We start from the raw sequence: 14,236 nt of genomic DNA, 5'->3' as shown, positions 1-14,236 counted from the left end.
TATGGAAAGGAACCAACCATTTGAAATAATAATCCTAAATCCAACTAGATAATCTTTTACAGCTGTAAGAGTCAGAGATGGAGATTTCTAAACTTCTAAAGAAAACTTGATTGCAAAGAAGAAACCTGTGCATTTTTGAATGCTTATTGAATTTGAATGTCTGTGTGGGCCAAAACAGAATCAGAGGGACAAATGGAAACCAGGAAACAAAAGGTGTAAATTTTAGATGTGTTTTAAATTAATGTATTTAATGACCTATTAGACTCATTACAATTTTATTGACTTTCCCTTTACATTTGGATATAATTTTTTACTGGCCAATGCAAACTGCAAAATGGTGAGTCTCCTAAGGTGCCTTTCCTTTCCTGGGATCCTCATCTTAGAATGAACAGAGGCACATCGGTAAGAACTGGACCTTGATTTCACAACCTCATACAAAGCCAGGCAATTCTTGAGCCAAACAAACAAAGGGGGTGTAAGCGATTTCATTTATTTTGATAATCCTCCTCTTGCACGGGAGCATTTTGCTGTCTTTGTCAAAGTGAATGACAACAATTTGGCCAACTCTCTCTGAGCTGCACTCAACAGTGACAGGCAAATTATCAGAGGCCCTGCACTTCTTATTATCAGAGGAGAAGCCATCAGGGGGACGCATGGAGGATACCTCTCCCTTGTCACTATTTGTCAGTGGGACAAGGGCCACTGCTATGGGTAGCTGACAGGTAATTTCAACAATAACAATTACTCCTATTACTGGTGTCATAAACAATTCGCCCAAGGCATGACAATAGCAAAGCTTTATAATTCAATGCCATATAAATAAATGCCAGCAGGTAACAAGTAATTTAGCTCCAATCAAGCTTTCACCCCGGCATTAATATTGTTATTGTAAGAAAATGGAAAATTGAAAAAATTCAATATGTTAATGAATTAAGAGAGGTTCAAGGGCTAGACAAGAGGAATTGGAAAAAGGAAACCAAAATTATTGTGGTATCATATTTGGTGCCATCCTGGGGGCCAAACATCAGTATAATTACTTTAAGACAAGAAGGGGAACTGGAGTGCCTTAGATCTCAGAACAGGGAAAAATGTGACATGAGCTTTCAAAAAATCCACCTAACTCCAATTTCCAAAGAATATAAGTAGAAATATGAGAATGTATATATATAATGTAGCATTTCACTGGCTGTCTTTTTCTACCTGAAATATTTCATATGAAGCAGAAGCATGAGTATCGAAAGAATGTTTGCATCTGTTTAAGAAAATTGTATTGGTACCTGCTTCCTTTACATTAAGTCTCATAATGAAACTATTTTAATACTCCTTTTTATCTGGGGTGAAGGTAAAGCTGAAAGTCATCTTTGCTCTCCAGCTGTCCACCTTTTGGAAGTGGACTAGAGGATACAGTCTTATCTTCATACGTAAAACTTCCCGATCAAACCAATTTGCAATTTTAGTATTTGTCCAGCAAGACAATGTGCCATCACAGTGACAGCAGTAAAAGAATTTGAAAATCTCTAATTAGGAGAGCTGCACACCAATTAACACATGTCCAATTTCACTTCATCAAGTGCCACTCTAATTTTCCCTCTAAAAATTAATGGATTTTTTTTCTCCTGGTATGTGTGTGTGTCCCCTTAAGGCAATGTTGATTCAAATCTGCTCAAGATGCAGTGTTGCACAGCTAAGCATCTTCTTGATTACAATCCGCCACACTTCTAACTGCGCTCATTCGCACTGCCACGGATACTTTGTCAACAGTCAAATTACACCACGCGGATAACAATGCATAATGGTGTTCCTCCTCCAGTCCCCTGTCAGGAGAGGGGCTTCATAAAAATGTGATGTTTTCTTCTCAGCTGTATCTAAAGGAAGTTTGTATGACTTAGGTCCCCAGTCAGGCGTTAATTTTTAAAATTAGTTTGTTAATTTCAAAAAAAGAAGCAGCAGCAGCAAAATGATGGCATATGAAAAGTCCTCACTGGAAAAAAAAAATCAGCGCTGAATGAGGAATGGAGAATATCTATGGCCAAAGTTTTACTTAAACACCTTGTTCGGAGACATTTTCAAGAGCACTATTCTTGGTTAAAAACCAGATTTTTTTTTTTTTTCTTAACTTCTGGTCTATAAACATTGGAAGCCTCTCTTGAACAGACTGTATTTAGATTGTGCTAGAAGTTTGTTTAACTGCCATATTTGCCAGAATCCTCAAAACATCACAGGACACAGAAGACAAATGACTTTGTGTGTGTGTAGGGGGGAGAGGGGGTGCGTAAGGGGGTCAGGATTGCATATTCCAGATAAATGTTGCTTCACTTTTAACTATTTTTTATCCTAGTTGCTTGTTGCGGATTGGTGTGTCTGAGGCATCAGCACACGTGGGGAATATTTCTCACTGAAAAATGAAAGAAAGAAATGCAATGATTAGAACATGATTTTACATTCAGTCTTTTTCGAGATTATTCAGATTTCTTATTTTTCAAAAACAATCAAAACCAGAACCAAACAAGGAAATTAAACAAAATTTTAAATCTATTCTCTTATAGATTCTTAAGGGAGTAGAGAATATTCACACGGGTTGACATCCCAGTCTTCTCAGCATGTAAGCATATTGTAATCCTATTTATTCACTAAAATTTAAATTCCTCTGATCTACACTTTATTTTCTTTAATCTGCAGGTCGAATACAGCTTCTTATTCACTGACGACTAACTCAAAAATTTAAAACGATATTTTTAGGTTTGTATTTCCGAATATTAAAAGTGTCTTCCTTCTCTTATGGCCCCACCCCAGCATGTTCTTAAGTGGTCTATTTCAAACAAAAGAAAATGACATCCCCCTTTCAACTAGCCAAACATTAGATTCTCTCAGAACTGACTGGGGATTCACTAGAAGTTTTGCAATTAGATTCATACAAATTGAATTATTTTCTTTTTTTCCAAACATCGTTCTTAGAACTTTATAAATGTAGCAATACTGGCTTCACAGTTTCATGTGGCTCGTTTACAAATAAAGGTATTTTAATAAAACTAAGTTCTGTGTACCTTTGAAAAACAAAAAGCTGGAACAATCTCACATTAAAACATTACAAAAGGATTGTAAAGGGAAATTTAAAGGGCGAAAACTTGATTATATAATGCAATCCAGCAGTAATCAATTTTACCTTCAATATCTTGCTTTTGTTTTCAAAATGCTAAATAAACAATACATAATGCATCCCTCATCAGCCAAACCATGGAGGCTCTGTGCTCAAATAACAGGAAACATATTCAATTTTCCTAACAGAAGACAGTTCATTAAGCTGTGCCACATCAAATAAAACTTTAATTTCTCCAGCATCAGAGTCGCAATGAAAGCAATTGAAGAAGATGAGCCATATGGTACTTCTATCAGCAAACACATATTGCTCATTCCCCCAAAGTTTTCTAATTCTGCTCCCCAGACCTGTGTAATATAGATAATGTGCTCCGAGAGCAGCAACCATGAGCTATCTAGTGTACACTTCTAATACTGTATTTAATGGGAAATAATGAATCATAAAAGCCTAGAGAAGACGGCTTTTGCTAACCTAAATCTCAGCTGTAATTTCATTGTTCTGTGCCTAAGATGCTGTTTGCCCTTTCCAAACAACAGCAGTTGAACATAATTATGCTGCTTCGAACCTGGGCTTGAAAAAGCATCCCTAATATAACCAACTTTCTATTAACTCCTGAAATTCTGAATTTAATGATGCACTGATACAGGCCTTGAGATAATCAAGCATGTGTCATTTAAAAATCCAAATAAGCATTTTTCCCCTTCTTCTCTTTGGTCAGACTGCTCAATGCTTTTATGCTTCCTCCTCCGCCCCCTGCTTGCGTCCATCCCCCACCCCCCACCCCACCCCATGCAACAGGAGTGGCATGATTAAAAATGAGGAGATTTTCTTGTTATTAGCAAATTTGACATTTGCCTGATGAAATGCACATAAAATGTGAAAGCTACACAGTACTCAGAAGAATGTCTCCACTCCAATCCTAGCTACCAAGTTGAAATAATTTAGGTAAAGGAAATGTAAAGGTCCTTGTACATCTCTTGCTGCGGAATGCTAGGGTTGTGTTATAAATGAAAGAACCAAATATTGCTGAGCTTTTAGAGTGATAGTATTTTGGCACATGTGAAGCGCGTAGTGTTCCTTCTCTCACCTTAGCTGCTTTGACAATTCACTTAAACATGATACATATGCCCAAACACAGCAACGTATGTGTCGTGAGCCCAACCTTTCTCTGGTTTAAGATCTTGGGGCTGGGGCTTTGTTCATTTTTAGGAAAAAATGTTGCTTTTTCTTCTAACTAGGTCAATAATTCCAGCTTTTCCATTTTTAAAGCTTATCAAATCAATATTTTACCAACATGATGCTAATTTAGAACATCATCAAATAACACCGTGGATACATATTGAAAACATATTTTAATGGTTTTGTTTGTTTTGGCATCATATGAACCAAGAACAATTAAATTAAAAAGAGACTTTTAAAAGTTAGAGATTTCCTTTTTAAAGCTTATTAAAATCAGCATGTTAACATGCCTGTCTCTGAATTAGCTCTCACACTTGATTGCCATCATTAAAACTAGTTGTTTGGGTGCTGCTCAAAGCCGATTCTTACTAGTTATTAACTTGAAATCTCTTTCCATTGAAATGTAAAAAAAAAAAAAAAAAAAAAAAAATGTATTCTCACTAGTGCAAGAAACAGTCCCCAAAACATGAACTAGCACAGCAAGCCAGCAACATTAAACCACGAAAAGACCAACAGGTAAAATAACTACAGTAACATCTAAAACACACTCATGAAAAAAAAAAAAAATCACAACAACAACAAAGAAGCAGTCCATTGATTATATTTCATGAATGCCTTAAAACAAATGTTTAAACAGTTTTCTGAAACAGTGCAGAAAACCTCTGCATGCTCCACTGGGTTGCAATGACAATGGTCTATTGCAATGTAAAACACGCTGGAGGATAAAAAGGTGCTTTTTGTTACCATTTTATCAAAGCTGTTCATCTTCGAGCTGCAGGCAGCATTTTGCTGGAATTGCAGATATTTCTCTGTCCAGGCTCCTTTGTTTGTGCATCTCATTTGCATATATTTATCTCCAGCTGAGGGTGCGTTCTGCTCATTAAGGCCTCCCTTCACATTATTTCATAAGCCAGCTGCTGAGAGGGATTTCACCTGTGGTGACTGAGAAAAGAGAGGTGAAAAACTAAATTCTTCATAAAAAGGAAATCTTCTGAGTCTCTTCCCCTATAAATGGGCACCATTTGTGTTAAACAGCCTCTTGTCATGATAGATGCCTCCAGAGGTCAGGGGTTAAAGTTGATTTGAAGGTCAGCAGTAAAACAACAGACAAACCAGACGCCAAACTGGTTCCTTAGCTGTCGGTGGGAGCTGTGGTACAACCAGGTCTTGAACCTTTTTCAACCTCTAATAAAACAGGGGATGAATCTGAAGTGGATCAACCAGGCCCCTGAGGAAGCAGCACAGAAAAACACAAATAATATCAATATCAGGCAGCCACAGGGAAACAATGGGGCATTTCTCCGTGCTACATGCATGCTGCTATTGTTTCAAGGGCTGGGGAATTAATTCCACTTATTTATTTAAGGCGTGTCAACTCACTGCCTAAACCTGTTTCAGTGTCAAGATGAATAAAACTTTTATGGCTCATAAAATAGAGCCATTCATCTCAATGTTCTTTGTGGTGCGTTTTTTTCTTTTCTTTTCTTGTTTTTTTTTTCCTGGCATACTGAGCTAGGCCTCTGCTCTGAAATGGTTACATCTGAACCCATTGGTGCTATGATCCACACCATATTAGAGAAAAAAATTATTTTACTGGCAAATGGATCTCAACAGAAATGACACAGGGAAGCATTTTAGCTACGATGTAATAGCTCCAAATATTCTAAATAGTCCGCATGCAGTTGCATCTGTTTTGAGTATGCATTATTTACAAAGCAGAAGTTTTACTATTTTAGAGGAAAAGTTCAAAAGAGATAGCAGTAAAGATATTAGTTTTCTAAAATACTATGTCACGTATTTCATTTTACTTTAGAAATGGAACCCTGTTAGGATAGCTCTTTCCCATTCATCATTTTTTGCCCAAGTTTCCGCTGTTCCGTAGTCAGCTTATACTGATGTAATAATCAAATGCCTCCTTTAATTCAACTGCTTAGAATTTTATGCTTAATTTTCAGCATAAAACAGCACACATAAATGGAAAAGAAAATGCATTTATGTGCTTTTTGGATTATAAATTTTTTAAAAAGTTCAGTTATAGAATTAATTTTACTTTTGATTTCCTGACAAATGACTTTAATAATAATATAATACAAACAGGTTAACATTTCTAAAGTGCCGCACACAATGCGAAGCACATGTATTTTCTCATGCAGTTATTAATAATAATTCAATGTAAGTCACACAGGTCCCCTTAGAATGGACTGTAACAACATTATTATCCACAACATATTTTAGTTGAGACAAAATGTTCCATTCACACAATATCATCACTATCACAGATCATTATACCTTTAACAGATGATATCATGGGAACATAGTTGCTTTATATCAAAATGAGTAGAAAGAAGCAATTCGATGATATTTCACAAATTTTCTAATCACAGCCTCAGTCATGCATATTAACATTTTTGCTCCATTGTAATGTAAATGGATTTGTGGAGGATTCACTTGTTGTCTTGTCCTGGTTGCTTTGTTTTTGAGTTCTCTATTGAATATTGTAGCCTTTACCTATGACGCTGGATTATTTCTGATGTAGTCAGTTGGTAGGTAAGGGTTTTCTCCCATGAACTCAAGTGTTTTCAGCAAGTAGATCATTTGAGAATGGCTCCAAATAAAAGTTGTGCTTTCACATTTTGCTGGTACGCAAACATATGGCCCTGAGGAAGAGGGATTCATTTTGGGGTGCTAAGCACTGCTCAAGATATAAGTGCTTTTTATTTTCCATTTGAACTGGTGCATGCCCCTTAGAGATGGACCAGTTGCTTTACATACTGGTGGCCCATTTACAAAGCAGCCCTGTTTGAAAACAGATGCTTTCAAGTGGGTCACCAGGCTCTAAGAAAAATATTTAAACTCATAATTGATTGGCTTTTGGTCATCTATGGCAATGTGTTCTCATTGAAACATAGAGCAGGGGATTTTTCTTCTATAACCAATTACAGTTTAAAAAATGCGACGAATCTTGCTTCACACAAGGAGCTTAACTTGTGGTTGGAGAAATTTTCCAACTTATTAAATGTTGTTTATATCCTCATTTTTGTAGACCCTTTGTCTTCCCAAAGCATTTTATAACTCCCTCTGTAACTGACTTATCAATTTTCTTTCTGACCTTTCATTTTAAATTTAACCACACCCAAACCCCCAAACCCAGAACCTCCAAGCAACTAGACTAGAGCGAAAATATACAATTTACTCTGTCCATATCTCCACCGATGTCTTTCGTTTTTCTTGTACTCTAATCTAATCGGTAATTCGTAAGCTTTGGCCAAATAGTTAAAAATGTTAAGTGCTAGCAAAGCCTTTTACCTCCCCCTCAGATCTGTCTCTGTTTATGGAATAGGTCCCAGTTTCCTCCTCTTCTCCTTCAGCCCGGGGTCTTCAGGTCAGAGCACTGTAAATACACACAGCCCTTGCTGGACCCATAAATCTGAGCAAAGGGCAGGCCTATATATTCAGATAAGCAGGGGCAGAGATAGGGCCTTGAAAGGAGGGAGAACTAGTAGAGTCTGAGGCTCTGCAGCCCTGTTCAGAGAACTGAACTCAAAAGACCAAGAATCCTTAGTGCGGAAGGAGGAATTTTGCCTTGAAACATCTCGTCTTATTTCTAATGGACGAGGTTGGCACTGCTTCCTCTTGGTTTATTTTATTTTTTCCACATTGCTTATACTCACATCCTTACTGAACGTATTATCTTAAAGGCAATCAAATTAATCAATAAATTTAATTTATTTCCAATGTTTTTTTTTCTTAAGTGTGTTTGTGTTTTGACCTCTGTGTGTGTGTGCGTGTGTGTGTGTGAGTGATGTTTCTTGAAGTCATTTTACCAGAAATTCTTCTCTACTGTAATTTTTCAATCCCAAAGTTTTCGACTATGTAACTGTATTCTTAGTTACCACATTGAATCCCCAAGAAAAATACATCTAAAGGAGGAATGACAAAGTGACAAATAAATGCTTACATACCCTTCAGTCTTCAAGGCTTCCATTTTATTCCTGTGTTCAAGTATTTTCTGTTGGATTTTCACTTCTTGAAATTTTCAGTGACTCCTGGAAGACCATCCTTCTTGAGGGATGCACCCATTGTGACCACAGATAAGGTCACCATGGAAAATCCTGGGCAAGATGACGATGGCTGAGAAGGTCCTTTCTATCACACTTGACAGAATCACTGCATGATTCTTCTTTAGATGCAATGAGTCGCACTACAGATTCATCTGGGTCATTTCAGACCCCAGGAAAATGTGTCACTCGATTTGTTTCCGAGCAATGTTTTCTATTTTATTGTATATATGTATATATAATTTTAATCTGATTTCTCTAGGTTATTCTTTTTGGCTAATAGAGAATCGATTTTTTAAAAATGCTAATTCATGTTCCTCAAAAGGGGCTTCTTTTCTTCTTTTCCTTGGTTGAAAAGTTAGTGATAATTCCAGGCAATTAAGAAAATTTTATGGAAAAAAATTGCCAAGAAAGTAATTGGGCTGGGAGCCCAGCATGTTACACCTACAGTAGAGCCTCATTTTTGACAAATCTCTTAAATGATAACAAAAATAATGATAATAATCGTTATGTATCATTTATCGAGCACTTACTTTGGAAAGCAATGTACTAGGAACTTAAGATGTATATTAATTTTTATATTTACAAGTGGTAAGTGATGTACTACTCTACAGTCTCAATCTTATAAATGAAAAAAACCCTCCGATTTGAAAAGTAAAGAAACTTAATCCAGAACACACATGGAAGCCCAGAATTTGAAAGTGGTTCTGGCTCTAGGGGGCTGTCTTCTGAGCTGCCTCTCATAGCCTCAGGTTCTGCATCTTCAGGATGAGTGTCTTGGGTGGAAGGGGGTCTATGTAGGGGTGATCTTCCATGGCCAGTTGATTTTCTCCAGCCCCTACTCTCCTGAGCCTAGCCTTGGCATTTTCAATAGCTCTCTGGCATCTGGGCCTGTCTCTCGAAAACCTCCTGGACCACATGTCTGAAGCGGAACTCATTGATTCTCTACCTGCTGTGTCTGTACTCTGTGATCCATGTGATGTTTAATGGGAGGGAGCACCCTCGATTCTGTAGTCTAAGCTTAAGGCTAACTACCTACCTTGTTTCACCTGTCATGATTATCATCCAACCCGGCAGAGAAGTGACCTGTGCAGGGGGTATTACAGTCTGACCACCCGGGTTTGAACCCGGACTCCCCTGTTTACCAGCTGTGCAGTGCTGGACAAGTTACTTTACTCTTCTGTGCCTTGATATTTTTCATCTGTAAAATGGAGTCTAAAATATTATTTATTATTTAAGGTGGTCTAGTTCAGACTGTTGGTAATGTTTGACAGAACTATTAAAATAGCCTTCAGGCTGCTGTTTCTGCAGTGAGGCTCTTCCTTTGATAATCCAGCCCCTCTGGATTGCAGAATAAAATAAATAATAAACATGATAATTTCCTGCTTAAAAATCTTTGAGACTCCCTACTGCCCTCAGGTCAAACTATTGAATCAGGAAAAGGCTTTCATTATTTTCCTCCAACTGCCCTTTCCAGAGTCATTTTCCACCATGACCCTCTAAGCAATTTCCACTCTAGCAGCAAAAAATTATACATACGATGTTCTTTTATGTCTCCAGACTTTCGTCTGTGCTGTGCTCTATCAGGAATGCCCTTCCTTCCAGTTTCCATGTAGCAAAAGTACATTTATCTTGCATGGCTCAGTTCAAAAGTCACTTTTTTTTTTTCTTAAGGCAACATAAATTGATTCAGTTACTTCTAGAATGCATTCCTCTGTTTTAGAACCTAGTATGTTGATAGCAATCATATGCATGGTAATTATTTGTCTACCACTAGGCTGTGGACTGCTGTGGGGAGGGACTGTTTTTTTTTTCTTAAACTTAATATCTTTTGTTCTAGGGCCCCACATGTAGTCGGAGCCTCCCAAATTTAGATTAATATGTAAAATATCTTTCCTCACTCCTAAAAATGACTTAGAGCAAATGTGAATCAAATGACTGTAATGCTGTTAACTAGTTGAATTAACTCCTGTTAGCTTAACATAATAAAGGCAGTGAACTTGTAACAAAATTAAATTAAAAACTGAAGTGCAATTATAGTGTTCTTACTGTCTCCAAGATAAAACCATGATATATTTTTTTCCTAGCACACGTTACATTTTTTTCTGACATCATAAGAAAATCTGAGAATGGAAATCCTTTCAAGCATTTCATTTGATATAGAACATCTATATTCCATACAGCATTTCATTAGGAAAGGAGCCTGCTTTCTCTTATCTGCCCTTACTCTAAACACAATATCTTATGGAGACAGTATATTTGTGGTTAAGATCATAAGCTCTGAATCTGGAATGTCTGGGTTTAAATGCTGGTGCTGCCATTTATAAGCTGTGTAATGGCTGGAAACAGTTTTCTTGGGGTCTGCTATCTCATCTATAAAATGGGTACCCTAGTAACATTCAGTGTAGAGAGTGGTTATGAGGATCAAATGAGTTAATGCATCTAGCACTTAGATGAGAGTTCATGTATCTCGCACTTAGACGAAAGCCTGGCTTATACTAGATGCTCTAAAAACGTGTCTTCTTATTTAATTGGTGTTTATAAGAGAGGCACTTGAAATCCTGATAGAAAGGTGAGGAGGATTTCATCATCAGGGAACAGTGGAAAGAGATGGATGAGTCTTGAGAGCTAGTGAGAATGTCCCTTCACTTGTGTAAGGACCAGTTGATCTATTTCAGATATAATTCCAACACTTCTATGATTTAATGCTTGATTTCATCATTTTACACATGGAACTACGTGTAGGAACGAATCCAAGTATAAACTTAGCCATCAGGAAAATTAGCTCCAGAACTATCTTGCCTGAGTTTGAATCTCAGCTCCATGACATGCTGGCTGTCTCACCTTGGGCAAGTGTTTTCATTTATTAAAGATTAAATTTTTTCATCTGGCAAATGAGGAAAAAAGATTAATTTCTGCCTTTTACCTGTGGTGAGAATTAAATGAAAAACCATCATTCAACATGCTTATCACGGTACCTGTCATGTAGTAAGTGCTTAATATGTTGACTACTAGTTTCATGTTGCAAATATTATTGAATATTTTTACCACATGGTGTGGTTTTATCATGTAGTTATTGAAGAGAGTAAAAACATTTATTTATGTAGATTAAAAAACATAAGGTGAACACCTGTATACTCACCATCCCAGGTTGAAAAAATAAAAGGTTGCCAGTTTCTTAGAAGTCCGTGCAGACCTTTCTGGGCACATTCCTGTCTCTCTCTCCAGCGTGTTACTGTTCTCCTGGCCTTTGAATCACCATATACTTGCTTTACTTTATAATTTTAGTTCTTATAAATGTACCACTAAATAGTATGCTATTTGGTTTTGTATTTTATGAATATTATAGTAATGTAATTGATACATATTTATATATTCTGTGTTTTGCACTCAGCAGATGCAGCTGGATTGATGCATGTACTATAGTTTATTTAGTGTCATGCTGAATAGTATTTTATGATATCAGCACCCTACAGTTTACTTTGCTATTATTTTTTCTATTGATGGACATCTGGACTGTTATTTATTTATTGCTATTACAAAGCCTGCTGTATAGGACATTCTTGTACATGTGCCCCTATAGCAGACTTTCTATATATACACCCTGGTGTCTATATAAAGACTTTCTTTAGGAAGTTAGACCTAGGAGTTGAGTTGCTCACTTGTAAGATATGGGAATATTCAAATTTACTTGGTAATGGTAAACTCTTTTCTAAGTGGCAGCACATGAAGGAGTTTTTGGCAGAAGATTATTAGGTACATATTTCGGATCCTCATAAAAATTATAAATGTGGTAGTTAGTCTCCAAGATTCCACAGTTTCAATATAAAATCCAAATCATCCACTTCTCTTGGTGTTCACACCCTTGTGTGGCCCCCTCCCACATTATGCCAAGGTTGGTCTGTGTGACCAGTATAATTCAGGAAGAGTGATGGTATTGTTGCTTCTGTTTTTGGACATCTTTCTTCTTGTCTCTTTTGCATCTCTCACTCTGGGGACACAGCTTCCCTGTTGGAAGCAATTCTATGGAGGGGTCCATGAGGTGAGGAGCAGAGGTCTCCAGCAAACAGCCAGTGAGGAACTGTAGCATGCCACCAGCCATGTGATTGAGCATAGGAGCCAATTTCTAGCTCCTTGGGTCTTGAGATGACTACAGTTTGAGAGCTTGACTAGAACCACATGAAAGATCCTGAACCAGAATTGCCCTGCTAAGCTGTACCTGGTCATGAGTCCACACACATACACACACACACACACTCACACACACACACATACACAAATGTGAGGTTATAAGTATTTGTTGTCTTGAGGTAAGCTTTGAGGTAATTTTTTATGCAGCAAACATAACTAATATATATTCTATTAAAGAGGTGAAAAATTCCAGGTTCCCTTAAGGAATATGTGAAATAAAGTAGGATATTAAAACAAATAGATTTGAAAATGGGTAACATTAAAAGTTGATGCACCTATAATTCTAGGTGCTATTAAGTTAGTTAGCCATGTTTAAAAAAAAAAAAAACCCATAGACATGGGAGACCAAGGATAATTTGTGATTCATTATCTGTAGCAACGCATGTCAAGTGTGTTCACATTTTTTTAGTTGATCTTGATTTATCATTATTAGAGTCCTTTAGATGTCTTTATAAGTTATTCTTGATGCAGAAACATTCATTATAACATACTAGCAAAAAAGAAGCCATTTAGTTATACAGAAATAAGAGAAAAGTTAAATATGTCATATATCTACTCAAGAGAATATTATAAAGTCATGATAAATATATATTTTTTTAAGTGACATATTCCCAGCATAATGTTAAATGACAAGAGCAGGATATGCTATACAAACAGTATAAAACCAACTATTCAGTGACTTAAGGGTGAAAATGGCATCTCTTAGTTGTGAGATTACATGGGAATTTGTTTTCTTCATGAAACTTCTGTATTTTCAAAGTCTAATAAACATATGTTAAGACTTCTATTGTTAGAAAAAAATGTATTTAGCATTGAAGAAATTACTCTTATGGCCGGGCGCGGTGGCTCAAGCCTGTAATCCCAGCACTTTGGGAGGCCAAGACGGGCGGATCACAAGGTCAGGAGATCGAGACCATCCTGGCTAACCTGGTGAAACCCCGTCTCTACTAAAAAATACAAAAAAACTAGCCGGGCGAGGTGGCGGGTGCCTGTAGTCCCAGTTACTGGGGAGGCTGAGGCAAGAGAATGGCGTAAACCCGGGAGGCGGAGCTTGCAGTGAGCTGAGATCCGGCCACTGCACTCCAGCCTGGGTGACAGAGCCAGACTCCATCTCAAAAAAAAAAAAAAAAAAAAAAAAAAGAAATTACTCTTAATTCATTTTTAGTAATACAAAGAAATGCGGACATTGGGGAGAAAACCCCTATCAAATATATATTAACAATGAGCATCTGGAAAGGTTCTGGTTGCTATTTCGAGTTGGCTTCCTTTCATATTATCTTGATCTTTGGATCTAATCATAGTCTTCAATCTTGTTATAATTGCTGGTCCTTTTGATTTCTCTTACAAAAGTGAAGATATATTCTAAGAAGTGTATCCTTAGATGATTTCATGGTTGTGTAAACATTATAGCATATATTTACATTAACCTAAATATTATAGTATAGCCTACTACACACCTAGGCTGTGGTGGTCTAGTCTTTTGCTTCTAGTCTACAAACCCGTACAGTATGTTACTATTCTGAATACTGTAGGCAATTGAAACACAATGGTAAGAATTTGTATATTTAAACATAAATGTATAAGAATTGGTATATCCCAACATGCAAAAGGAAATGTTTTATGATAACATTTTACTATGGCTTCAATGTCACTGGGCCATAGATAAGAATTTTTCAGCTGTATTATACTCTTTTTTTTTTTTTTTTTTTTT

At 36.8% G+C, this 14,236-nt stretch overlaps 1 long non-coding RNA gene across 2 annotated transcripts; it reads right to left on the bottom strand.

The window, feature by feature from the left end:
- Positions 1-2,122: 2,122 nt before the first annotated feature.
- LOC105514132 lies at positions 2,123-8,342 on the bottom strand. 2 transcript variants are annotated; one of them, XR_001002139.1, is made up of 3 exons: positions 8,235-8,342; positions 5,021-5,504; positions 2,123-2,395 (listed from the first exon to the last, which is right to left on the bottom strand). It is a non-coding gene; the product is annotated as an uncharacterized LOC105514132 (long non-coding RNA). The 2 variants fall into 2 exon arrangements; XR_001002140.1 differs by having other exon boundaries at positions 2,134-2,395; positions 5,021-5,218.
- Between the last annotated feature and the right edge of the window lie 5,894 nt (positions 8,343-14,236).

This window comes from Colobus angolensis, unplaced genomic scaffold (assembly GCF_000951035.1).
Source record: "Colobus angolensis palliatus isolate OR3802 unplaced genomic scaffold, Cang.pa_1.0 Scaffold24, whole genome shotgun sequence".
NCBI lineage: Eukaryota > Metazoa > Chordata > Mammalia > Primates > Cercopithecidae > Colobus > Colobus angolensis.
Note: the sequence above shows the minus strand (reverse complement) of the source record. Positions and strands in the feature narration are given on the sequence as shown.